General features: G+C 39.1%; 2 protein-coding genes across 15 annotated transcripts in view; both read right to left on the reverse strand.

Annotated features, from left to right (window-relative positions):
* Window positions 1–15,081, reverse strand: part of znf609b (zinc finger protein 609b) — an 85,234-nt gene extending 70,153 nt beyond the window's left edge. For 3 of the 4 annotated variants that reach the window (XM_046033340.1, XM_046033339.1, XM_046033337.1), the window contains exon 1: window positions 14,620–15,081. The gene's annotated coding sequence lies outside the window, so the exon portion shown is untranslated. The remainder of the gene's footprint in view (window positions 1–14,619) is intronic. The other variant, XM_046033341.1, reaches the window with a different exon arrangement.
* Window positions 1–25,265, reverse strand: part of neo1a (neogenin 1a) — a 629,602-nt gene that overhangs the window by 437,607 nt on the left and 166,730 nt on the right. The gene's annotated exons all lie outside the window — the stretch shown is intronic.

Raw genomic sequence — 25,265 nt, forward strand, 5'->3', positions numbered from 1 at the left:
CATATGAATTGAATAGATACTAATTCATATACTGGTTGATATTGACGATAAAGAGGCATCTACATGGACAGTGAGGCGTTGATGTGAGGGCTGTGGTAACAGTAGAGCTAGACTTTAAAACAGAATTGCTTAATAATTTTACTCCTAACATTAGTAGAAAAGGTCTACAGAAACACAAAATCAAGACAAAAAGAGAAGTGCAATATACATAAGGGGTTGCAAATGTCAAATATACTTCAGTGGCCAACTGCAGTAGTATGATACTTTCAATTTCAACATCCTAAATTGTTTAGAAAAAGGTTTTCAGGGTTTATGGTTTGAAAGCCTAGTGTAGAAAACAAAACAAAGCAGAGTAACTTAACCATTAACCAAGAAAATGAATTATTCAAAAGCAGGAAAAGTACCAGTGGAGATGAGAGAACACTTGAAGTGCTTTGTGTTGACAAGTACACCCCCTCCACTGCCAGATATTCTGAGTTGGTATAAATAACACCTCCAGTGGCCTGTACTACGAAGGGAGTTCAACCTACTCAGAGTTAACTCGGGGTTATCATGCAAACTCAGGGTTGACAAACTGACCGCCTACACTGGAGTTAAACGGTACTACGAAGGTGGATAAGATGTTGGTTAGTTGAGTCTGTGTTAACCCGGTGTTAACTTAATTGGAGTTGGTGTGCGTTTGCATAAAACGGGTGCGTTCGGCCGTGCAGGCAGAGTTTTTTCGCAACAGCGCATGCTTCGCATTTCTCCAGAAGAATGCACATTGGTAGTGTCAGGAAATTATGAATGTAAAGACAAGTTAGAGGCTAAATCTAATATCGTGGCGAACGACAAAGCAAGGGAGGCTTGTTGGCATCGCATTGAGTAAATTTGTAGCCTAATTATCTTCACAGTGGTCTTATTGCAGATTAAATCTCTATTATGTATTTTATGGGGTCTTTTATGTGTAATATGATGTAAAGGTACAACTGCACATAAGGTCCATTGTAATAGAAAAAAAAGGAGCCAGTAGAGGGGTAATCCTAATAATCCAAGAGAAAATTTAATTTAATCTAGCCTACAAGTAAAAAACTTGAATATTCACTGACATTATAGTCACACATTTGAGAGAAACTTCACTTTGCAAGGCTGCAACATCGCACACAGAGTAGTAGGCTATGCACGCGCTTGAAAGTTATATTAAACTTTGCAATTGGATTTAGCAGTTAGGAAATACTCCTGAGTTTAGCCCACAATCACTATCATGCACCTTAGAGATTTTGCCTTGGATTTGGCGTATTCAAAGAAAACAGAGTGATTTTCGATTCAGGGAATTCCCGATTTTTCCGAGTTTTTTTCTTCGTTTATTAACCCCGACCCTGGCTCCCTATTTTTTGGACACGTAAAATAATCTAAATATGTGAAAACACTTAGACTACAGATGGGCTCCATCTACGAAACTATCCTGTTAATTAATTAAGATTCCTCTTTAAAATCACTGAGGCTGCAGGGCTCGCACTCTGAATGTAATGCTGTTGTGTTCAGAACTTCATTGCAACCGCAGTGGAGCAAATCAGGATGAAACATATGTTATGAAGTGGTGTGTATTTATGTCCTACTTCTCATCATCAACACTGAGTTCAGATGTGGTGTGTAGTCAACGTGCAGGGTAACCTCAAGTTAACCACGAACAAAACCTGCTCGGAGCAGTTTAGAGATGTGGCGTAAATTGCCATGGCAACAGACCTCAGATAACACCTATCCACCTTTCGTAGTACGGGTTAACCGGGAAGTTACACCCGACGTCACTAAGTTACTCCTGAAGTTACCTGGATAAGCCAGTTACCCCGCTTTGTAGTACAGGTATTTCCCATTAGGCACTGCTTCAAAGGTGTTTCGAACTCAACGACTGGTCACGACTGCCGTCAAAATAGTGTTCTTACATGATGACCAGACCAATAAAACGAACTGGCAGGAATTTTGTCTGTAAAGACCTGAAAAATCGTGCAGCAACCTGATATGAAAGTTAAAAAGTATAAGCAGATACATGCAAAACAAAACCTGTGGTAACAAACATGAAGTAGCAGCAACTTCCTGAATGATATCTGCTGTGTATTGTACAAAAACGTGAAAAAAAGGTTAGTGTTACTTTGTTACACCAACTGTCAAATCCATTGTATTTTATGCAAAGTAAAGCACAACAAATCAAAATGCAAAAGGATAAATTGATTAAATAGTTAGCAGTGGTAAGTATAGCAGGAAGGTAATTAACTTCATACCCAACCACTATAGGAATTGAAAACACTACTGCAGAAATATTACAGTGATTTCTCAACAGGACTGTTGGGCCAGATGATAAAAATCACCAGCAGCATTTCTTGAATACTATATTAATTTTTATTGATATGTGTAGTCCGTGTAACTTAATATTTCCTGGTAAGCACACACACTCATCTCTTGCTCTCTCATTTTCATTTTTACTCATTCAAGATAACAGGACACGATCATTGCTGTTTAATGGGCATTTCCTTATCAGCGCCTCATTGGCTTTTTCCTGGGATGGTCTCAAACTTTAGTCAGTGAACTGTTTCATTTTATTTTATCAGTCTCAAGAATCAGCTGTGATGTTGGGGGCTGGGATGGTCAGTAAACTTGGTGAGCTCAAGTTCTTTCTCATTAAGGGATAATTAGTGTGACAGTCGTGCCTGACTGCCTTAAGTTAGCTTAACAAAAAAGTCACGATTATAAATGAATGGGAAGACACCACTAAGCTAAACCAATGATGCAGGTTTCCTGTTTCACTCGATATGCCAGAACTTGCCAGTGCTACCACAAACACTTTGTTAAAGTGTTCGTTTCAGACATTATCAAAAGGCATGTGTATGCTAGTTTGCACTTAAAATTCCAATCGACAGAGGGGGAGCATGCAAAGATGAAGAAAGTATAAGATACCACTATACAAGTAACATGAGAAGAAGGGGGGAAGTTTAAAACATGGGCAAAGCTTCTATTAAGGTTCTAAGGCCCCATCCACACTACTCCGTTTTAGTTTACAGACGGAGAATTAAAACCAATACAATCTCCGTCCAGCGTTTTAGAGTTCACACCCGTCTACATTAAAACGACAGAAAACGCACATCTAGTGGCCGTTCATGTACACTGGACATGCGCGTGCCTGTGTAAACATGAAGCAGATGGTCTCTGCTGTAGTTACAGAAGATTTGGCAAAAGAATAAAAAAAAGGCAGACAAAGAATCAGACCAGATTTTTTTTTTCTTTTTTGCATGCACCAATAACGAGGTGGGACTGTTACTGAATGCAACACGGGAGTGTGGCAGCGGAACGACGACATGCACAGTACAAGTGTAGGCAGATAAGTGTCATTTGCATGGTGCAGAATATTTTAATAAAAATACCAAATCAAAAACACTGTCAGTAGCATCGTGTTTCTGCTTTGCATGACTTATGATACCCAATCAGAGAGCCAAGTGTGAGCGTCTGCGTCACTGTTTCTAAAGTCCTCCTTTTTTGCCCATCCCCACTAAAACGTCCTGCGGAGTTTTGAACTACAAAACGGCGTCGGCAGCGTTTACAAACTTCTCCATTTTAGGTCTTCGTTTTTGCCGTTTTAGTGTGGAAGGGAGGTGTAAACATAGCAAAAGGTCTCCGTTTTAATTCGAAAACGCAGTAGTGTGGATGGGGCCTAAGATTTTAAGGTGGACCACGTTTCTTCCTGAGATGCTAAATCCAGGTCCACATGGAACAAGGGAAAAATGTAAAGGCCAGCTTCCTGTTTCATAACACATTGCCACAAAAATCAATTTACAGTGTTGTACTTCCCAGCCATATGCCAAACACCAACTAAAGCTATGTCCCATTTGCTGAACACAATTTACGCCTTGAGGGCAGAACAGTATCGCCATTTAAAGCCAGAAATTATATGTTTTGGTTAAGGCATGATGTTTCTCTGTTTTTCTACCCTCAACCAACACATATATTAAGCATTTGGGAACTTTGTTTAAACACAAAGAAAGACGGCACACAAGAAATAAAGTGGGCTAGCGAGAACATAAATCTCAAAAGAAACTACAACTTAATTTTGTTTGGTCCTTATTTCATTGTGGTTACAACTAAATTACAAACAGCAGTAGACAAATTCAGGTAGGGAACTTACATATACATGAAAGTGCTAAGAACTGTGTCAGTTGTTATAATCTTGAGTGTCCCTGTGGAATATTTTCCCCCCCATCAGTCAATGTTAGATTGAGGTTTTTCTCTTCGAGTCAGAATGTAAACAGAAAGGGATAAATAAACGTGATGGGTGAAGTAAGCCTGCTTTATATTTAAATACTGACTGACAAATGAAGGAGAAGCAAGAGTTGTAAAAAGACAAGGCCTGAGGCCAAAGAGCAGACAGTCCCTTGTCTAACACTGCTGGGTATGTTGTGTCTGCTTCTTTAAAAGGGTCTGTGTGTGTGCATACTAGAAGATAAAAACACATTTTCTCCCGCTTCAGTCTTGTTTAACATGCAGTCCCGCATGGTTAGCCTGAGAGGCAGGATTCCAACAAATTCTTACTTCAGTCTGAAAAACCAATCTGCACACAATTCATTCATTCAAGCTAATGGTATATTACTTATAACTAGGGGCATTTCAAACTGTTTATTCCATACCGCATCTTCGACTAACCTGCTGCGTTGTGGGTGACTGATCTGCAGAAATCTGTAATACAGCAATGGAAGTAGATATTATCGGCAGATATGACCTAATTGCAGATAAATTGTTATCAGTGTTTGTAAGAGCCAATAAATGACAAATCCACCACAAAACACAGCAATCTGTTGATACAATCATCTGTGCTTTTGTTCGAAGTACTATTTATAACAATAAAAACAGTTTATGTTTACACTGCATTATGTCATGTTACCTTGGTGGGGTCTCATAACAAATGTTAAGGATAATCTTTGTTTATGTTATGCGTTTCTCAAAAGAAAGAGAAAAAAAAAAAAAAAGAATATTCAACTTTAAAATCCTAAATATCAAAATTGGTCATAAAATCTCATATCAGACTGGCTCTAAACAAAAGCATCACAAAGAACAGAGGTATAACTGCTCCTGTAGAGACTCTATGAGGAGACAACAGGCCACTGCTGAGTGACTAATATACTGCACTACTGTTTGTACCGTGGACAGTTGAGGTGTTGCCATGTGAATGTCTAACTAGAGGGGGCATGGACAACCATTAACCTCAAATAACTGCCTGCCTCTCTTCTAGCAGCTGCGTAACAAAGGCCGAGTCAACAAGCAGGGCTTCAAATGGCTTTGTCATTCTCACATGGTAGCTTTCCAGAATCAATGCAATGGTGATCTGTTCCTAGGAGGCACAAGTGTCATATCCAAAAATTGATGGGAATTCAGGATTAAGTACCGATTTAGACCCAATTCATGATTGATTAGACTACTGTAAGTTTTGACAGTGCAGTATCAATTACTAACCAATTAATTCTACAATAGCATCTCATTAAATCGGCCACTTCCTATTAATAGGCGAGTGGTGATACTTACATACACATTCAGTCACTGATGGAATATGCACGTAAGGCAGGGGAAGAGTGGCATGCCACATTTCACCAAAAGTAAAATATCATGTTTACTTAACCTTTTCCCCAATGTTCACTCACACTTTTCAACTCACATTATCCCTCATCCACAATATTTAGACACAGCGCAAAGTGAGCTCCGTTACCTGTGCATCCACCTCCAAACACACGTCAGCTGGGTCAGATCTCAAATGCTCTATCACCCTGACAACTAAAAGAGGTTTGCTTGCCCTTTCCTCAGACTGTAAATAATGTAAACTTCCTTCAGTTATCCATCTTCCTCTCCTACTCTACATGCCAGTCTGCTTTCCTTTTGTCCAACATCGTCAATCGCCTTTTATAGTGCCGGCCAAATTAAAACGCAACGCAAACGGGTAGACTGTCAAACGTCACATTCTCCCTTTTATGTCAGCATCTAATCTATTTTCTTTGACAGATTACAGTACGGTACAAGTAAAACCTTATACTTAGACAATGGCACAAGTGCTCTTTTTTAGCAGGTGGCACACTACACATTCATCTTTAGTCTGATATATTCACAGCTTGGAGGATACCAATATTTCACTTTACTACTTATAACACTAAAGCTGAATTTATGATTCTCTGCTGAGTTTTTTCACTGCTCTTGCTATAGATGCCTACGGCGTGGGAACTGATTTATAGTTCAGTGAAGGATTTAACCCGTTGATTTTCATGGCACTGTTACTTCACTAGATGGATGCATTGTACATTATCAGGTCCTGTCGTGCATTTATTATAAACCTAAAGTAATTGGGTTTATAGACATAGCTGATTGTGGTTAGAAGAAGGGCTGCAGTGGAAATGGCCTCGCAAGACCACAAAATACAAATTGGTCTACGTTACTGAATAGGAGGATTATAGAGCATTTTTTCAACCTGCTCCATGTTGTTATCAACAAATAACACCAGCAATGGAAAATGTAGGCGCAAACACAAAGTAGATCAAGCTATCCAATTACAATTCATGTGGTCTCCATGAAGCCCATATTGCGTCCGTTGCCCCACACATAGATACCACAACATCTCAACACAGAGGCATAAATCTGCCTTAAGCTGCTGAGTGAAACATTACCCACCCATATTTTTCCAAACCAGTCAGGCCAGTTCAATCCACTTATGTTACAGCCACAGGATTGCTTCTCTGACGGTTTAGACAAATGTCCACACTGTACGTTTTTTATATCATGTGCAATAAGCATCACGGCAATGGCACTGTAGCAGAAGAAAACAATGTACACTGCCTGCAGCAACACAGTGTGATCTGTCTTGCGTCATTACAGTTTTTTTTTTTTTTTTCTGTAACGGTGTGCGAAAAGTGCGCAGTGCTGACTGCAAGTGCTTCTTTATTTGTTTTTTAAATTTAACTGCATTCTCCAGCCACAGGCTTTGTAAAGGATCGCTACTCTTGAGATTGACATATTTTTCCTTGATCAGTTGTGTAAATTGCACAATACTGTTTATCAGAGTATACATTTTCTGTCCTAATAAAATAATCTGTTTCCAACACCTTGTTAGATTAATGGGGAAATGAACGGGGACAAATAATAATGACTTCCTGCAGACTGATCAGATCTGTATTGTGTAACGTGTGTCTGATTAGATCAGGGCAACAGACAAATGAAACGCTGGCTAGCAACATTTTTACAATGTAGTTAACTGTTAAAGGTGTGACGGCTAATTTGGTGCATTCATATTTCTAACTGCATATCCTGTTCTGCACGTTCAGTGTTTTCTGGCTGAGCTGCCATTTCCTGCTAATCAGACCTCATTTCTACATTGTACTAAAGGTTGATTGATTATTCTGACAATTTTCTTGATATACACACACACACACACTTATTTAAAAGATTGTGTATTCAAATTGCTTGTATTATTTTTATTTTACTATCACATGACAGAAAAGCAGCGCAACCTCCCATTTGCGGAGCTGTAAACAACAACCGTTTTTGGCTTGAAAAATTATTAAAGTCATCATTAGAATAGTTGCAGATAAATTTCATTCAACAGACAACAGGTTGTCAACAGCTCTAGTTTTAGTATCAGTGTCAACAACTGTCTTCGGGGTTTGTAGATGTGGTTCATCATTAGATTTTTTTCATTTAAACATGAACCTAAACATATTTTACCATTTCCAACAAAACAAACAGCATCATTCTTATTTGCCTATGTGCAAGAATTTATGCCATGGACAGAGGCATCAGTGTGTTGGTTACCGAAAACAGCAACCAGAACACACACAATGGTTGACAGTGGTCCAAATGTGGTTGCCGAGGGCAACCGGCCAACCATTACTGTCAAACCTTGAGGGCCTTAATATAATTGCCTGTAACTGTATGCCAGAACTGACTATTTTGCTCAAAATTAGTAGAATTAATGGGATTGATAACGCATGTGTGAACAAAATGTAAAGCAGATAAAAGAAATAAAGATGGTACTGGTGCCAAAATATCTAGTGCTAGCTTCTTTAGTAATGCTTTTTTCTATTTACAGCTGGAAACGCATATTGCCTAATAAACTAGCCACGAGATATTCATATATCCTGAAGAATCAAACAACTAAAGCCTGTTCATTTTTTATCCATGCTCCATGTAAAAGGAACAGGACAGGATCACTGTGAGCCTGAAATGACATCACTTCAGTGGGCTATAAACTCAAGCTGCTTTGATGGTAATATGCTTTAAACTAAAACAAATGTAAACATTTTATACATCTGTTACCATGTGTGCTCAGGCAGTGAGATGAAACACGATAGCAGAACTCTGTTAGCATTGACACAGTGGTGGACAGAATTTATTTCCCAAAAAGTATTTGTATTGAAGTTCCACTTGATCATCTGTTTTCACTTTAGACTGCAGCAATTTTGTCATTTGTGGATGTTCTCTCATTTACTTGTCAATATCACAAGTGCAGCAAGTGTGGAGAGAGACAAAGGTTTCTGTTTGATCCTACAGATGACAGTGGATTTTGCGGCATGATTAGGGCAATAGGGACAATGCCTCAGAACCACCCACTCACTCAATGCTACCATGCTAAAGCACTGATGTGCTCTGAGGAATTCCCACACATCACATCATCACAGACATTTCTTGCTCACTCAGAACTGTATCTTTATAAAAGACTGTGGCGTTCCTACAGCTAAAATCAAGCTTACAGCATCTGGGAGGACACTAGACTGCTTTCTGTCAACAGATTAAAGAAGCTTGTATAGAAGCTTGAAAACATCACAACAATTTCGTACCATTTTCTTTACACTGGCATCTTTATCAACCATTTGTAGATGGAAATTAGTCATCTGTAAAAATATCACCAGTGTCAGGAACAAGTGAAGCAAGAGTGATAAACGAGGCCATGTTGCTTATGAGTGGATGAACAAAGACATTACTGAAAGCCATAGTCTGTTAAACATACTAATTCAATTTGACAGGGTTTCGTTATTACAACAACACAAGAATAACCCATCAAAATCAGATTCAACTGACTCATGGTGTCTGTGGCTTTTCTTTCCAAGAACACAGGGGACGATACGTCAAACCAAAGGCAAATGAGACAGCATTTTCGGAGCACTCAAGACTGTGCTGGGCCACAAAAGCTGACTATATCTTTATAGCTTGTGTGTGTGTGGGGGGGGGGGAGTTGAGTGTAACCTGGGCTCGCATCCCAGGAAAAGATGGATCACCAGTCTCTGGCAAAGCAGCAACTGTGCAACAAGCATTCAAAGTCTGCTCCTTTCTGCTGTAATTGGCCATTCGCTAGTGAGAAATCCAATCAAAGCTATAAAAACTAAAGTAGAGTTGCATATTCTTTGACTCCTGATACGAAATTTCAGTCCATTGATAACTGTCAAATCTCGTCAACCTTTTCAATAAAACTGCAGCCCAAGGAAATAAAGAAGGTAATATGCTCATATAACATATTAATTAACATAATATTTATTTTGGTTGCCAATCCAGACACATTTGCCCCCACTAAGTGTCCAAAGCTGGTCAACATAAGGGATGAATCAATAAAAAGGCAGATCCATTTGAGATCCTTTGTTTACTCTAACCTGTTGCATTTCAAATAAACAACAAGATGTCAAAAAAACAAAATCCCATTGATATTCTTTTGACGATTGAACAAACAAATAAAACAACAACAAGCTGTTTAAATGAATGCTATTTACCCTGTAAATCTGTGAAGTGAAGTGAGCTATTTGGCGTAACATTAAAAACTGTTGTTTCCATTGCTACTATTTCTGCAACATTTCAATATTTCTCAGGTGAACCATGCCTCTTAAGCACTGCTGTTGGTTAAAAGCTGCATTTTCACCTCAGCATTTTGTTCCTGATGGAGATGAAGAGACAGTCCAAATACAATCCTCTCCACCCACCACAGCTCCAGATGACACTTCTCTCTCTCAACGGATATTATACAAAAAAACACTATAAAACTCAATACAAAACACTTAACCCATTCCAGGAAAGGTCTGATGCAGGCTTTTTTCTAATGGGGACATATTTAACTGTTAAAATATGCATCTACACTACCTGACATATTTTAATGTACGCCTATTTTGGGCCAAGTGGCCAGCTGTAGTAAGTAGGAAATGAAAAACATTGCATTGGACTCTGCAACTAAAATGTATTGTCAATGAAGGTTATTAATCATTTGGCCCATATAAACGTCAGTAAACAGTTGAAAATGCCCATCACAATGTCCTAAGACACAATGTGATGCCAACAGTACAACTCCTGTAAGATATTTAATTTAATCTAATATTAAGACACAGCAGCCCATTAAGCTCAAACAAGATACTGTTGGGATTTGTAATTTAAAAATGATTTAACAATTAGCTCATCAAAACAGTTGCAGATTTATCTTTTGATCGACTGCTTAACTAATCGTTCTACTCTGTAATGACATATCTAAAGGGTGAAGATCAGAGTAATGGGCAAACACCTTGATTGATTTTTTACATGTTTTATGCATTAATTCTTCTTTTTAAATGTTTTCCTGTTTCGTGCAGCTCATTTGGTAAATAAAAAAAATCTATGTACAATTGCAGTGACTTGAATTTACAAGTCAGGTCATGTATGTAAAGCTGTTTTCCTGCACACTCTTCAAGTGCTGGATGATGGTGCTTCTCACCAGTGCTTAAACATGCCCAACCCCCATCACTTAGGGAGGGACCACTTCAAATAAATCTCAACCTTGGGGAAATACTGTATGATGCTTTAAACTACAAAGGTGCTCCATCTCATCTCAACCTGTGCAATGGCTTTAACATTATCATGAGGCTTACTATGGAATCACCAGCGCAAAAAAGGAATTAAGGAATGAATCTGCTTCTTATTAAGCATGCATTCTACTTCTTTGCCAAAGTAAAAACCAAGAATATAAGTGAATAGAGGGTTATACATTCTCCCAAACTGAATGGTTTCATTTAAGTGATTTTAAGATACCTGAAAGCCTTCACATTAACAGCTACCTTTAAGGATATAGGCTAAATCCTTTCTTACTTTGCCATCAGCTGGTGTGCAGCCATGAGATGACGGCAGCCTTACAAAGCCAACATAATCCCCTTGTCCTGGACTAATCTGTTGCCCTGGACCTCTAAACAAACATTGTTAAATTCTCTTCATCCACACTGTTTCTTTGATGTCCCGCCTGATGTGAAGCAGCTTTTAAAAAGGTTAACGGCTAGTCAAAATGAACAGAAATCTTCTACTGTTTTTTGCAGATCCATGAGACGCAGCAATAATTAACTGATTAAATGTCAACTATTTAAGTAATTGCCTACTATATATAATTTAAAATTTAAAAAAGTCAAAATTCTCTGGTTTCAGATTTCACATTCATTGATACATTTCACATTTGGGCACATCATCTGGGGCTTTTATTTATTATAAATTATATTTATTATTAGGGAAACACTGATCTGACATTTTTCACCATTTTCTGACATTGTATAAACCAAACAACTAAATCGATTAATCGAGAAAATTAGTCGACACATTAATCAACAATGAGTGAAAGCCACATTGGCATTACATACATTAGTCACTTTTACCATCAGTTGTTTCCATGCTCTCCCATTTTAAAAAAGGGCCACAAGAAACAAGCTGGAGAATGAGGAAATGTCCTCACTTGGCGTTGTTCTCATGTTCACCTTGGGCTCTCATCCAAGCGTTGGGCAAATTTACACATCTCTGACAACTATAAAATGTCATGTTATTATGTGAAGCTTGGAGTCTTAAATTTCACTTCCACTTTACAACTGACGGCTCTGTCAGATTATATAAAATGTGTCTGACACACTACAACAAGGCTCTTAACAACCTTACATTGATTAGAACAAATTACTACTAAAAAAAAAAAGGTAGTCAGCTGGAAAGTACGCAGTGGCAGCTCTCTGCCTCATAGTGAGCTGAATGTATCTTGTTGTTGTTATCATCTCAATATAGGGGGGAAACATGGCTTTGTGAAATACTCTGGGCTTGACAGTGTAATACATTATTATCTCTTGCATTGACTTCAGAATGATTAGAACATTAAAGTCTCAACATGAAACACCCTTAAAATTTATACAAACAATGCAAAAAAAAGTCAGTAATGAATCAATACTGACCAAACACTCTCACACCCCTCCCCCAGTGAAAGGCTTGAATCATTTATAGTCAGGGTTGACAAATTACAGTAGCTCTAGTAAAGTTGATGTTCTCACTGCTCCCTGGACCAAAATAGCCTTTTCATGGCAGGCTTGGTAAAATGTCCCAAATACTAAGTTGATATAACATTCACACACGTAATTAATTTGGTATTATTGAGGGGTGTGTGTGAGATCCTTTTTTTCCTTTTGTGTTGACAAAACCTCCTGTATGACACCTGAAATCATTACCAACTACCAAAGCTACAGCATACCGGCTACACTTCAAGAAAAAACAACTGCTGTTGCCTACTGACCTCTATGACAAAGCGTTAAGTACTACAGAACCACAAGTCTGTTCTACCTAACTGGATGGTGCACTAGGAACTTCTGACAACCTAAATACTGGATAAATGCTTGGACCACATCAGTCATGTTTATTGCATGACACACTGGAACAAAGTAGCACAGTAAATTACTGCTAAAATTGTGTAGGAGGATTCCACGTAATATCTCACGCCTGCGTTTGAGTTTTCCTTTATCTGTGTCACCAGCCCAGAGTTATTGCCACACCCGGACAAATGGAGCTGCCAAACTGATATTTAAAATGAACCACAGCTTTAGCAAGGAATACTTGAGGCTCTTTAGGAACGAGGAAAATGTTTCACTGCCAAATCCTAAAAGTTTCCTTTCTTACTTGATGATGACTGCATTTATCTGAACAAGTAGCATTGACAGTAGTTGATTAAGCATTTCAGCAACCAAGTTACATGAACAATGATACAAACCACCCATTTCCAACTGAATCACTTACACTGATAAACATGTCATATGGCAGCTCTTGTTAAAGACGATACAGATATTGATATTTGGGGGTAAATATAAACCTATCAGGACTCTGTGGAGGACAAACTATGCAAAATTGACACTGTTTCTAAAGGACATCAAACCTAGTTCTGCATTTCTGGACTGAAATTTCTTGCATTGTCGGCTGATAAGTAACAACGAAACACATATCTGCAGCAAGCTAAGCAGATGTATCGGCCTGGCCAATTTATCAGCCAAGCCCTAGTGCACTTCAAGCAAAATATGGCATTTTCACGGGACTCAGATGACTCTCTCAAATAGGACTCTGTGAAGTAATGCTAAACACTTACTGAGATTGTCCATTTATTTAGTCAAATCTCGCACTTCACAAACCTATCATTTTGCCTTTGCAAATATGGCAAATGTTAACTTTAACGCATACTTCTCTGTTTGCAGGAAACATATAGGTTGTTGTTTTTTTAAAGAAATGTCTCCTTCAGATTTTCTAATTAAACATTGTGCGAATTTATGAAATTGGACACATTATATTAAATACTGGGTATTAGGCTACAGGCTACTTGACTAGTCTTTAATGTGGTACTGTTATACTCTATGGAGCAGCACAGACCACATGGTAGAGACCAGGACTAGCCCATAGTGGTCTTGTAAAACATGTTTTGTGCTTTAATTGAATGACTCACTTCACTGTGATGGGACAGCCCCAACAATATGAGCCAAAAAAATAAATAAATAAAAGTAATCTGGAGAGAATGGGTCCCACACTTGTCTATGTCAGAGAGCCTTAACTAGAGGTTTATTAGACCACAATCCACCATTTCATAAGATCTTGTCCCCTTAAGCTCCACTGGAGAAGACTGTGTTCTAGTATAACTTGTTACAGACACAGTATAGCAGAAGTTACAGCTAGGGTTAAAAAAATATATACATTTCACACATATTCTCACTATCTGCTAAAACACAGAGTGTGTTAAATGTTCTGTTTTAATTGAGACCCTCAAAAACAAAACTTATGGACGCCCTTGGGTCCCCGGTACCCAGCTTGGGAAACACTGTACTAGGCACCACACTGGTGGAATCTGAAGCTTGAACTGTGTCCAACTAATATTTCCTCAAAACATTTTGTTGCCCAACATTTAACTTTACAAGAAAATCATTAACGTCAATGCAGGCAGGCAAGTGTTTTTTTTTTTTAACAATTAACACACTCCTCGAAGTGGTAGCTGGTCATTAATAACGTTACCTGGGTATTCAAGTTAAATTGTATCAGTTAGCCATTGCATTTAGGGTCTTTACACGTTAGTTAAACTTCAAGAAGCTAACACAGCTAACTTAGCTTGGTGTAATGAGCTAATCTAACTAGTACGCTAGCTGGCAGAGTGAAACAATGAGCTCAGAGTGCAGTCAGCCTTGGCTAGCTTGCTTGCTGCTGCATGCTGTGTTGGCTATATGGTGTAGAGCTAGCCAGCTTGCCTTGCACGCAAGGCTAACGTTAAATGGCTAACGAGTCGTAGCACTATCAACAATGAGAGAAGAGGGGGAAAAAAAGGAGAAAAATGTAATAACTTACCGACTTAGCTAGCCACTCCTATTCCAAACCCTTGTCTGTCCATGGTGGTGTGCGCTCCATAAAAAGAACAAATCAGAGTAATGGGTTTAAATTTCAATAAAACCTATTAAAAAAAAATCTGAAGCACCAGAAACCAGAGCCAGCGCACTCCCCAAGACACCCAACACAAGAGAGGAGGGGAGGCCAGCGATTCACTGGACTTCTGCCATCACACTTCTTCGAGATACAGTCCACAGCGAAAACAACCGAGTCCGGAGGGCATTTTTTATCGGTGCGGTCTCAAGCTCGTCACAAGTCCAGTCCTCTCCCGCGACCTTCTGGCATTACATCCCACAGTGGGTCGCGTCCCATCCAGGTTAATTCCTCCGTATTCTCCGTTTCTGGATGAGCGCCGTGCTGCTTCTTCTTGTGGGAACTGATACAATGTAGCCAACCAGCAGCAGCGGGAGCGGGGAGGAAACCCAGGATGGGGGTTCCAGTCGGATTGAACTGTCACACTCCACAGCGCCCGGGCTGAAGACACGGAACTGGACTCACCACAATGAATGGACTGTGATTTAATTTGTTTGTTTGACAGCGAGGAATATCCACCAGCTGTTGCGGCCGGTATAAAATGTGTTGAGTTACAAAGCCAGGTAGCTGGTGGTCAGCGGGCAGGATCATAGCCAGGATCTATGAAATACTGAGCTCATGAATCCAAGTCACCTACAACCCCTGAACAGATTTTTATAGGACACCGAAAATATAGTCAGTAGGCCTAATAAAAATAAATAAATAAACATAAACATGCAAATTATATTGTCTCTACAACAGTGGTGGATGGAGTGTTTGAAATATATTTTTAAGTAGCAATACCTTAGTGTAGAAATACTCTGTTATAGCCTAAATAAAAGTCACACATTAAAATTTTTACTCATGTAAAAGTACAAAAGTATTAGCATCAAAATATACTTAAAGTGCCAAAAGTAAAGGTACTCATATGCAGAATGGCCCATTTCAGAATAGTGATACACTTCAAATAATAGCCCAGGCGTTTATTTACTTAAATCACTGAACTCAACTCACGCTGCCTATATTTGGCAAGGCAACCTATTATTAAGCATTCATAAGTTGTAGCTAATGACTTTGTTATTTGTTAATAAGCATTTATTTGCTTTACAACTGATTAAGAACAATTTTAGGGTTGTTGTGTTGCTGTTGCTGTTTAAAGCCCCCCTCCAGTGTATTTTGACATTTCTATGATATATTTTTCTGAGTCATTTCCTTACAATGTTGATTACCCACATAGTTCGCCAAATATTTTTTGACAAATAGCTTAATTTTGTGCTCAAAGTTGCAAAAGTTGCTTAGTTGTTAAAACGGGGTTGTGACGTATGACTATCGTAATTCCATGTCATACGTCATTCTCCAAGCTTGCGCAAACAGATGCGTCTAGTCAGCCGTAAACAAGAAGAAGAAGAAGCTTGCGCAGGCGCACTGTCATGCCTCGTTAAAAAACTGTCGCGCCGTCACGCCTCGTTAAGTCAGAGCATCAAACCGATAAACGTCGTTGTGAGCTAGCTAACCAATTTATCATGTAACGTTAATTTACTTAGAACTCACAGTAGGTATGTTTCTCTGGGTCTGATAGTCGGTTTCTTAGCTAAGTTAACAAAGTTGTAGTTAGCCAGGTGTAGTTAGCTAGCAGAGCTATTGCAGTAAGTTAGCTAACAGAGGGTCTTCATTTTATTTTTTAGTTTCCTCTTGGTTTAGTGTGCTGCTTATTTTCATTATGGCATCTGTGCGTGCGGTGTTGGAGGACAGACGATAGAAAAAGCGTTGCACTTTCAACTGCCACCGTCTCTACAACAGTAGAGCACCATAAAACGTAGTTGTAGTTATCGTGTGACAGGACCATCGACTGTGTGATTGATAACAGCTGATACTCGCACATTAGTTTCTATCATGGGTAAGTAATAGCTACTCCTGCCAGACAGTAAAGTGTACTAAACTTTACAGGTAGTGATGTTAACGCAACATATCGTTAGTGAACACTCCAGCCGGTCAGTTTGTGGTTGGTGATGTATTACGTCCGACTATTAAACGTTAACCAAAAACGGCAGTTAAAACTGGCTGGAGGGGACTTTAATTGTCAATAATGCTGGTTTAAATATTGGTAATCCATTTATAAATACGTTGGGTTTCTTACCTTGTCAAAAGCCCTCTGGTCTGCTTATACAAATATGAAAAGTGTTTTTTTTTTTTTACATCAATCCAGGTCTGCAGCTGTAGGCTACATGTTGATATGTTATTAATAACTGGATTTTGGTCCACTTTTTTCACAGACCTTCTCCAGAAGGAAAGTGGTTGAACGGTCCATTGGAGCGTACTTCCTGATAAACTAAAGAGCTTATCTAAAAAGATAAAGCAGGTGTCAAGCTGGGATGGGGAAAAACACCAGCCAAACACACACAGCTTGGCAACCCACATATTGTTTGTATTAATGGCTGCTTTAAAAAAGCCTGAGTATATGATTTATTAAACATCAATAAAGCTGTTTACAGTTTAGAAATATATATATAAATGGTGTTACTAGAAAGCAGTCTATTGCTTTATGAAGCAACACTTTATGAAGCATAATCTGTCACACTGTAATCGCATTTAGTTTAGATAGTGAATGTAATTGTAAATGCACTAAATGAAACATTCTTTTTTTAAAGTATTGTCATGTCAATACTTTTAAATCTTTTAATATATAAATCATTTTAAACAAAAGAAAACAATGCTGAGGTCAAAACTTGATCTTCACGCTTCAGTGCAAATTTGACACGTTACCTTTGTGACTATCTAAACCATGTTTTTATTTAACTGAACTGAATCTATTAACAAACAACCAAGGGGGAATTTCTGAGTGAGCCGGCGAAAAAAAAAAAAGATTCCAACAATTATACCCTTTCAGATATATTAGGATTCAAACTCTCACAACACCACAGAAAACCTTTCATGTTTACCAGCTTCAAACACCATGGATGCTTTAAGTCGTTGTCTCTCTCAGTGCTGGTTTCCCAGGCAACAAGAATATGATAATGTTGCCTTTGACATGACAGAAGGAATCATCTCGCTAACAAACAGAGACAACAGGCACAGGGAGGGCTGGGGGAGAGGCAGGGGAGGGGGCTGAATTAATGGACTCATTTTCACACAGAGGGAAAAGCAGCAGCAGCAGCAGCTACTCACCATCCTCCATCTTCCTCTATTGCTTCCAATGCATTCCTGCTGGCAGGCACACTCATGCATTCCCAAGGGAAGAGCCAGCCTCCATTGGAAAGCTAAATAACAGTCAGAGGCAAGTGGGAACTGGAGGGGACATATTTCTGATGATGACTGCCCTTCAAGGCTGAGGCTCTGAACCAAGCTCTCTCGCTGCTGAGCATTGCACCAACTAAAACCTGAAATGTACAGGCTGTGTGGACGCCATGTGTTTTCCATCAGTGAAAAAGGGGCTAATCAGCCAGCCATGTGAAATCACAGAGGGGCTGGCTTGATTCGTGTGATCATCTTTCCATTACTCTATAAAAGGAACTGTAAAGCCTTGAAACCCATCTAAGAGAAACGTGTTTTTTAGCACGTTTAAATTTAAGATCTGTGTCAATCGACAGCATTGTAGCACATCCATAAAATACAGTAACTTAGATACAGCTATGACCCAATTCATTTCTATTCTTCAGATTGATATAGAATAAAGCCTACTGAATAATTGCAGACAGAGGTTGGACTTAGATTTTTGCCTCTGATATTCCATCTACCCTTAACAGTTCCAAAATCACTCCATATTTAGTTCACTATGTGCTTAAGTATCCCAATTGTGTATAAAATTCCACAATGGAGCAAAAAAAAGTACTATCCAATTTTCAGCATTTTAAACATGTAAAAAATTATCGTTGAGCAACTCTCCAGCTGTCAGTGATGATGCAAAATGATGCTAAGTAGCTAGTGTCTGAAATCTCAGTATTATAGGGACTCGTGATTGAGTGAATGAGGGTGTGATTTTGGACACAGCCTTAGTCTTTTGATAGGATATTCAGATGGACAGGGAGAGGAGAGGTTTCTTTGCCGTGTGGTTTGATTGTCTCATTATAGCCATATAAACACCAGCAAAGATTATCTACCATTACTGCTTAATAGATGGAAGTCATGCAGACAACAACATGCTTAAGCTTAAGCTTATTTTTTTAAGAATTAAACCAGTGACGTCAATAAACAGACAGATCTGGTTCCTACTCCCAGGCCAAACGTGTGACTTGAATATTACATGAAACAGCATGAAATATTTTGTCTTTTTCAGACATGATCCACATCCCTCCTCTGACAAAAGTGTGAAAGTAATGACTTTTTTACTCCATCGTTCTAAATTTGTATTAAACAGATTATTTGGAACAAACTTAGGTTTTGACCCAAATAGTCACAGAGAGATCCACAGGCCACAGTCATGAGATATTTGGGGGATGTCATATCTTTGGATGTCACAGATCTTTTCAGTACGTTGATTGTAAGGTTGTTGTTTTATTTGACAATTTTATTTTGTTGTCTCTCCAAATGCCAAACACATGTCAATCTAGCCATCTATCATATTACATTTTAACAGTCACAAGAATAAGACCACATTTTGAAAACCTGTGGCAAAAAAACAGGTTTGCATTTAGCATCATATAGCAATATGCTAATAGCTAATCCAGAGTAATCATGTTATGTATCTTTTACAGTGCCTTGCACACACGCCTGGAAGGGACTATTTAACATATTCAAGGGACTGAACCTTGACAAATCACTATATTCAGAGATTTACCCCTCATGACAGCAGAGGCCTTGAAGACAGACTATCATGTGAACTGTATTCTGTGTGGCATCATGTGTTTTAAAAAGCTCTGAGAAGACGCTCTGGTTGGGATCTTTCTGTCGACAGGCATTATATCCTTAAAACATGGGAGTTTCTTTCATTTGGAGTTTCTATTATTTCACCGGGTGTTTCTATGGTGTCCACTTTGGAAAATTTGTGGCCATAATTTTAAATACACCCTACTACATTTGTATTGCTACAGGTACAACCTCATTCAGCAAAGTCAAAAGGTCATGGACTAAATTGATCACTTATCAGTGGATCTGCGAGTGAAAGCCATTTGTGATGGGAAATCAATTTTTAATTGAATTTATGCATCTGCTCTCCTTTTGAGGACTCAAAATCATTTTTGTGTCAAGCCAGAAGCATTTTGTGAAGGCAGTGTGGTCTTGTTACTGTGCAGATTTCCATTTGTCATAGTCATTTGTGGAAAAGATAACTACTAGAACAGATATTACCATTTACTGTGGCCCACCACTCAAGGGCATACAGGTTGTAGCTCTTCATGAGCAGGGAACACATACAGACATCCAGTCTTAGATCTCTCCCTGCATTTTACTTACTTGGCCTGAGGGGCGAAAGCTTTCAAAAGTTCATGTGCTTTCCCTCCTCCAGTGAGGCCCACCTCGTACTTCTGGACTAACCAAAGCCGATGAGCCATGACACACTCTGGAGACAGTACAAAGGCAGACAGAGAGGGAATTCTGCTCTACTTAGCAACTCTATAAAGCCTAGTTCTTATTAGTTAGTTATATCATAGTTATATCATAGATATAATCAGGAAATATGTTTTATGCAACAGAGCTCCTAGGACTAATAGCTATTAATGGAATAGTTAGACATTTTGGGAAATATGCTTAGTCACTTTCTTTAAGCGAGTTATAACAGGAGATTGATACCATTCTCATATCTGTACACTTAATATGAAGCAACAGCCAGCAGCCAGTTAGCTTAGCTGGAAACAGTTAGCCTGGCTCTGTCCAAAGGTAGCAAAATCGGCCCATGACTAAATCTAAAGAGCTCTAATATCTTTGTATGTTTGTTAAACCTGCACAAAAACAAAAGTGTAAAAGCTACAGGCTAACTGTTTCCCTGTTTCCAGATTTTGTGCTAAGCCAACCAGCTGCTGGCTCCTGCTACATATTTATCTTACAGATATGCAAGTCTGTAAGAAAGCATACAACCATGTTTCCCAAAACTATTCCTGTAATTGAGCTACAGTTCCAAAAAGTGCTTCCTGTTGGCGTAGTGAAAACGGTCAGATACTATTGTGATGATTTCAATACGTCGAATTCTGCTGTCAAATTTTCTTCAATGAGCCACTACTGACAATATCCTTTTCTAAATATTCCCTTTGTACATCCACCCTGGCTCAACAGGCAATGTTGACACATTATGAGATGGATGAGCCACAAGCCGTTCCCAGGTTGTATTGTTCCCCAGCCTGCTGCCACCTCTTCTAAAGTGCTCCAAAGCCTAATTCCTCTTCCAGGCCTGTGGGGATGGGGGGATGGGACCCTGCGCCCTCAGTCCAATCAGTCTCTCAGCAAGCACACAAAGGTCCTGCTGCTTCTACAACTGGAAACTTGGCTTAATGGTGAGAAGGGCATACTGTTGGACTGGAGTCAATTGCATTTAATTTCAATCAGGAAATTCAGCTGGGCATCTTTTTCAGTCCATATGATGAATAAATATGTAACCTTTTTATGTCTAATTTAATCTAAAACCATAGTTAACAGGAATTTTAGCTGGAATTCTTACTGATGCTCAAAATTGGATGACGCTCTGCTTGTCACATTGCTTCATCTACTCTGATTTGCCTGTCTCCCTTATCCAACGGCATCATTAACAGCAGGGTGGTTGGTTTGCGATCTAGCAGAAGAGTCCTTGGGCAAACTGAATGAAGAAATTAATTAATTGAAAATAAACGTTTATTAACACAACTGATACAAATAACAAAAAATAAATTGTACAATAACAAATTGTGAAAAATTAACAAAAAAAGGTCAAGTGTACTGTCTGTTTCAGCAAGCCTCTGGGGGCTACTGAGGAGGTGGAGGGGTCACACTGATAACAGAGTCATAGTGTGTGAAAGATCTCGAACATTTTAACACACCCACATTACTACACTTCCCCTGAGATAACTCCCTGGATTAACATACTTATTAACATACCAATCCACTATGTTTTTCTAAACCTAACCAAGTTGTCTTTGTACATAAACCTAACCAACTAGTTTTGCGGTCTAAACCTAGCCAAGCCGCAAGAGAGCATGTCATGAAGTTTGCTTGTCTTGTAGTACTGTAGATCTACTTGGGATGTAGCGATGTGGTGCTAAACACTTAGCCTTCTGGACCATTTAAGTTAAGGCAGAAAATGCATTATCTACTTGTCCTTTGGTCAGTTGGGAACCATTGTCTGATATTGTATTCAAGTCCAAGCACAACTTTCAAAGCCGTAAAGAATACCCAATACGCCTAGCTTTCAAAGTTCTCAAAGTCCAATCCTCCGTAGTTCTCTAAACAGCGTATCAGGCATAATAGGCCTAATGTCAAACAATTGTCAGATTAGTCCAAAAGATTGGGACGATGATAAGAAAACAAAACAAATAGTTAGTGCGGTGAAGTTATTGAGCTGACACGTTGCTGAGCCAGAGTGTAAACAAAGGTTTTTATTAATACAACCCACAGGGTTCCATATGGCTATATATGTATGTATAAAGCCATAATCTTGCTTCAAGCTCCATATTTAACACAGTCGTAGAAATCTTCTTGTCTAACTCTCTGCCAGAAAGTAAACAAAACAAAAAATATTCCTTTAAAAACAAGATGATTTGCTGTTGACGTTTCATCTGCTGCAGCTCAATGCAGCTCAGACAGCATGGCTGGTTTAATATTTAAATGGATCACCTAGAGCATTTCTGCTACACAAGTACATCACATCTTTTGTGCGTGAAAAACCAACAGCACATGATCTTATGGTTTTATCTAAAGAGGCTTAGTAAAAACTGCATGTACTTAACTGTTCAGAATTACAGCACAGAGCCCTTGTTTATGTGAACTTGGATGTCTGTTCTCATCCGGAGAAATGCCCCTGATCTGGAAAACAGAAGAAAAGGCCACCCACAGGGCAAGTAGCTGTCACTGTTGATTCACTGGGGGCTGAATTTAGTAAATTCTTAAGCAGCCTCTCCCCACCTTGTATGGAGAAACTTTACAAAAGAGACCTCTTACATTCTCTGGGTGGGAGATTACTGGGAGGGCTGGTGCAATTATGTGTTCTCATGCTGAATGGAGTGGAGCAGAGAGTTGTAGCTAATCTGCAACTCAAACAAGAGTAAATCTAAGCTAATCAACAGTGAATTACAATGCCAGGCACAGGCAAAAACATAACAACTCGGGATGGGTGTGTGTGCTGGTGATTCATGCTATGCTTTTCAAAACATGGTGAAATACGCCCTCAGGCAAGAAACAGCTTAGTCAAAGACACATTTGGAAGGAAATAAACACACAGCGATGCAAGAACAGGTAAAATGTTGAAACACAAAATGACATTGCACTGGCTGCATATCAATCAGAGTCACAACAGCACTTGAACCAAGGGGAAGACTTAATAATGAAGGTGTCAAAAACATTGTGTGTATTTGAATCTAAGTACAGAAGACCTTTAATAAGTCAAAATGAATAATTTCAGAGGCAGCAGACTGTGCATGTTGGGCTTTGTTTTTAAAGGAAGTGAAGACGCTGACATTATGTACTAGTCCTCCATGACTCTGATAACCCTTTTAAAAAGGAGGCTTAATCCATGCCATTCCAAACTATTGTAAATAAAACTGTAAAGTAAATAACTGGTCACGGCAATTTATACAAGACTTTTAAAAAGGCTTTCAAAAGCACTAAAAAGTGAGCAATATAGTGGAAATATAACACAGTCAACAGCGCGAAAAATCTGGAATAATCCTGTAGGATTTCTCATCTTAATATGGTAAATTAAGTTAATACAACAATCATGTTAAATCTTCTTCATCATCTTTGTGATTAACAAGAGTGGAATTAATAGCTGAGGGGGAAAAAAAGCTGCCGCTAATAATATCTGTGGAGAAATAACTTTGCACTGCCCACAACATGGCACACTAGATCCACAATAATCCTTGAGATTTTATCAATCCCAATTTCATAAAATAATACTGATAGTATTCATGGCTGGTATTCTGCAATAGCCATTAAATGTATTTACACTCATGTACCTCTCCAGTAGTTTGTATTGCCAAGTGGCGGGTATACCGCCATTCCTGTGCTGGACTCCCCTGGATTTTCCTCAGTGTGGTCATAACGCCACAGATAGAGAGTAGATGAAATGCCATCCAAGAAATGCAGGTCAAATAAAAAGTCCATGAGTCTAAGGACTTTCAGATCAGATCAGATTTTCCAACTCTGAAAGGTTATCATGGCAGAAATAATTTTCTCCTTCTGTTTAATGCTTGTGAAGTAAACAACCTAATTAGCACAATGCTAAAGTTAAGACACAAAAAAGTGTAGAATGTGCACATGCATGTATTTCATTAGTCTAAACAGTGCATTGCTGGGTGATGTTGGATTATGCTGATGAGCCAGGATCAACTTTTTTGCTGGACAACCCTGCATTTTTTGCTGGAGCCCATTGCGTCCTCCCCCCTGCTGTGCCAATGCAACAGCATTCATTGAAATTAATGAGAAGGCTCTGTTTTTTGACACAGAGCTATTGTTACTCTAAGGCCTCATCCACACAACTCCGTTTTAGTTTACAAATGGAGAATTAAAACGAATACGGTCTCCGTCCACACCAGCGTTTCCACTGCGTTTTGAAGTTGATCTCCGTCTACATTAAAAAGACTGAAAACGCACAGCTAGGACCCATTCAGTTGCACCGGGCATGCGCGTGCCACTGTAAACATGAAGCAGATGGTCCATTCCGTAGTTACAGAAGCATCAGACCAGTTTTTTTTGTTGTTGTTGCATGGATCAATAACAAGCTGGGACTGTTACTGAATGTAACACGGGAGTGTGGCGTCAGAAAACAGACTGGTTAGTCGTTGCAAAGTAAATACGGCGACATGCACAGTACAAGTGTAGGCAGATGAGTGTTATTTGCACAGTACAGAATATTTTAATAAAGATATGATGTCAAAAACCCGGTCAGCAGCATCTTGTTTCTGCCCTCCAGAGTTTTGAAACGCAAAACGGGGTCGGCAGCGTTTCCAAACTACTCCGTTTTAGGTCTTCGTTTTCATCGTTGTAGTCTGGACGGGAGGTGCAAACGTAGCAAAAGGTCTTCGTTTTAATTGTGAAACGCTTAGAAACGATGACGCAGCCGCTCACGCTCGGCTCTCTGATTGGGTCTTGCAAAGCAGAAACACGATGCTTCTGACCGGGGTTTTAACATGAAGTGAAATGTATTTTTATTAAAATATTATGTACGGTGCAAATAACACTTATTTGCCTACCCTTGTACTGTGCATGTAGCCGTTTAGGCTACTTTGCAACGACTCCCGGTCTGTTTTCCCGCGCCACACTCCTATGTTACATTCATAACAGTCCCAGCTCGTTATTGGTGCATGCAAAAAAAAAAAAATATTAAAAAAATGGTCTGATGCTTCGTCTGTATTTATTTATTCTTTCGCCAAATCTTCTGTATCTACGGAATAGACCATCTGCTTCCTGTTTACACTGGCACGCGCATGCCCAGTGTACCTGAAAGGGCCTTGGCTGTGCGTTTTCAGTCGTTTTAATGT

The sequence above is a fragment of the Micropterus dolomieu genome, linkage group LG20, assembly GCF_021292245.1.
Source record: "Micropterus dolomieu isolate WLL.071019.BEF.003 ecotype Adirondacks linkage group LG20, ASM2129224v1, whole genome shotgun sequence".
Lineage (NCBI taxonomy): Eukaryota > Metazoa > Chordata > Actinopteri > Centrarchiformes > Centrarchidae > Micropterus > Micropterus dolomieu.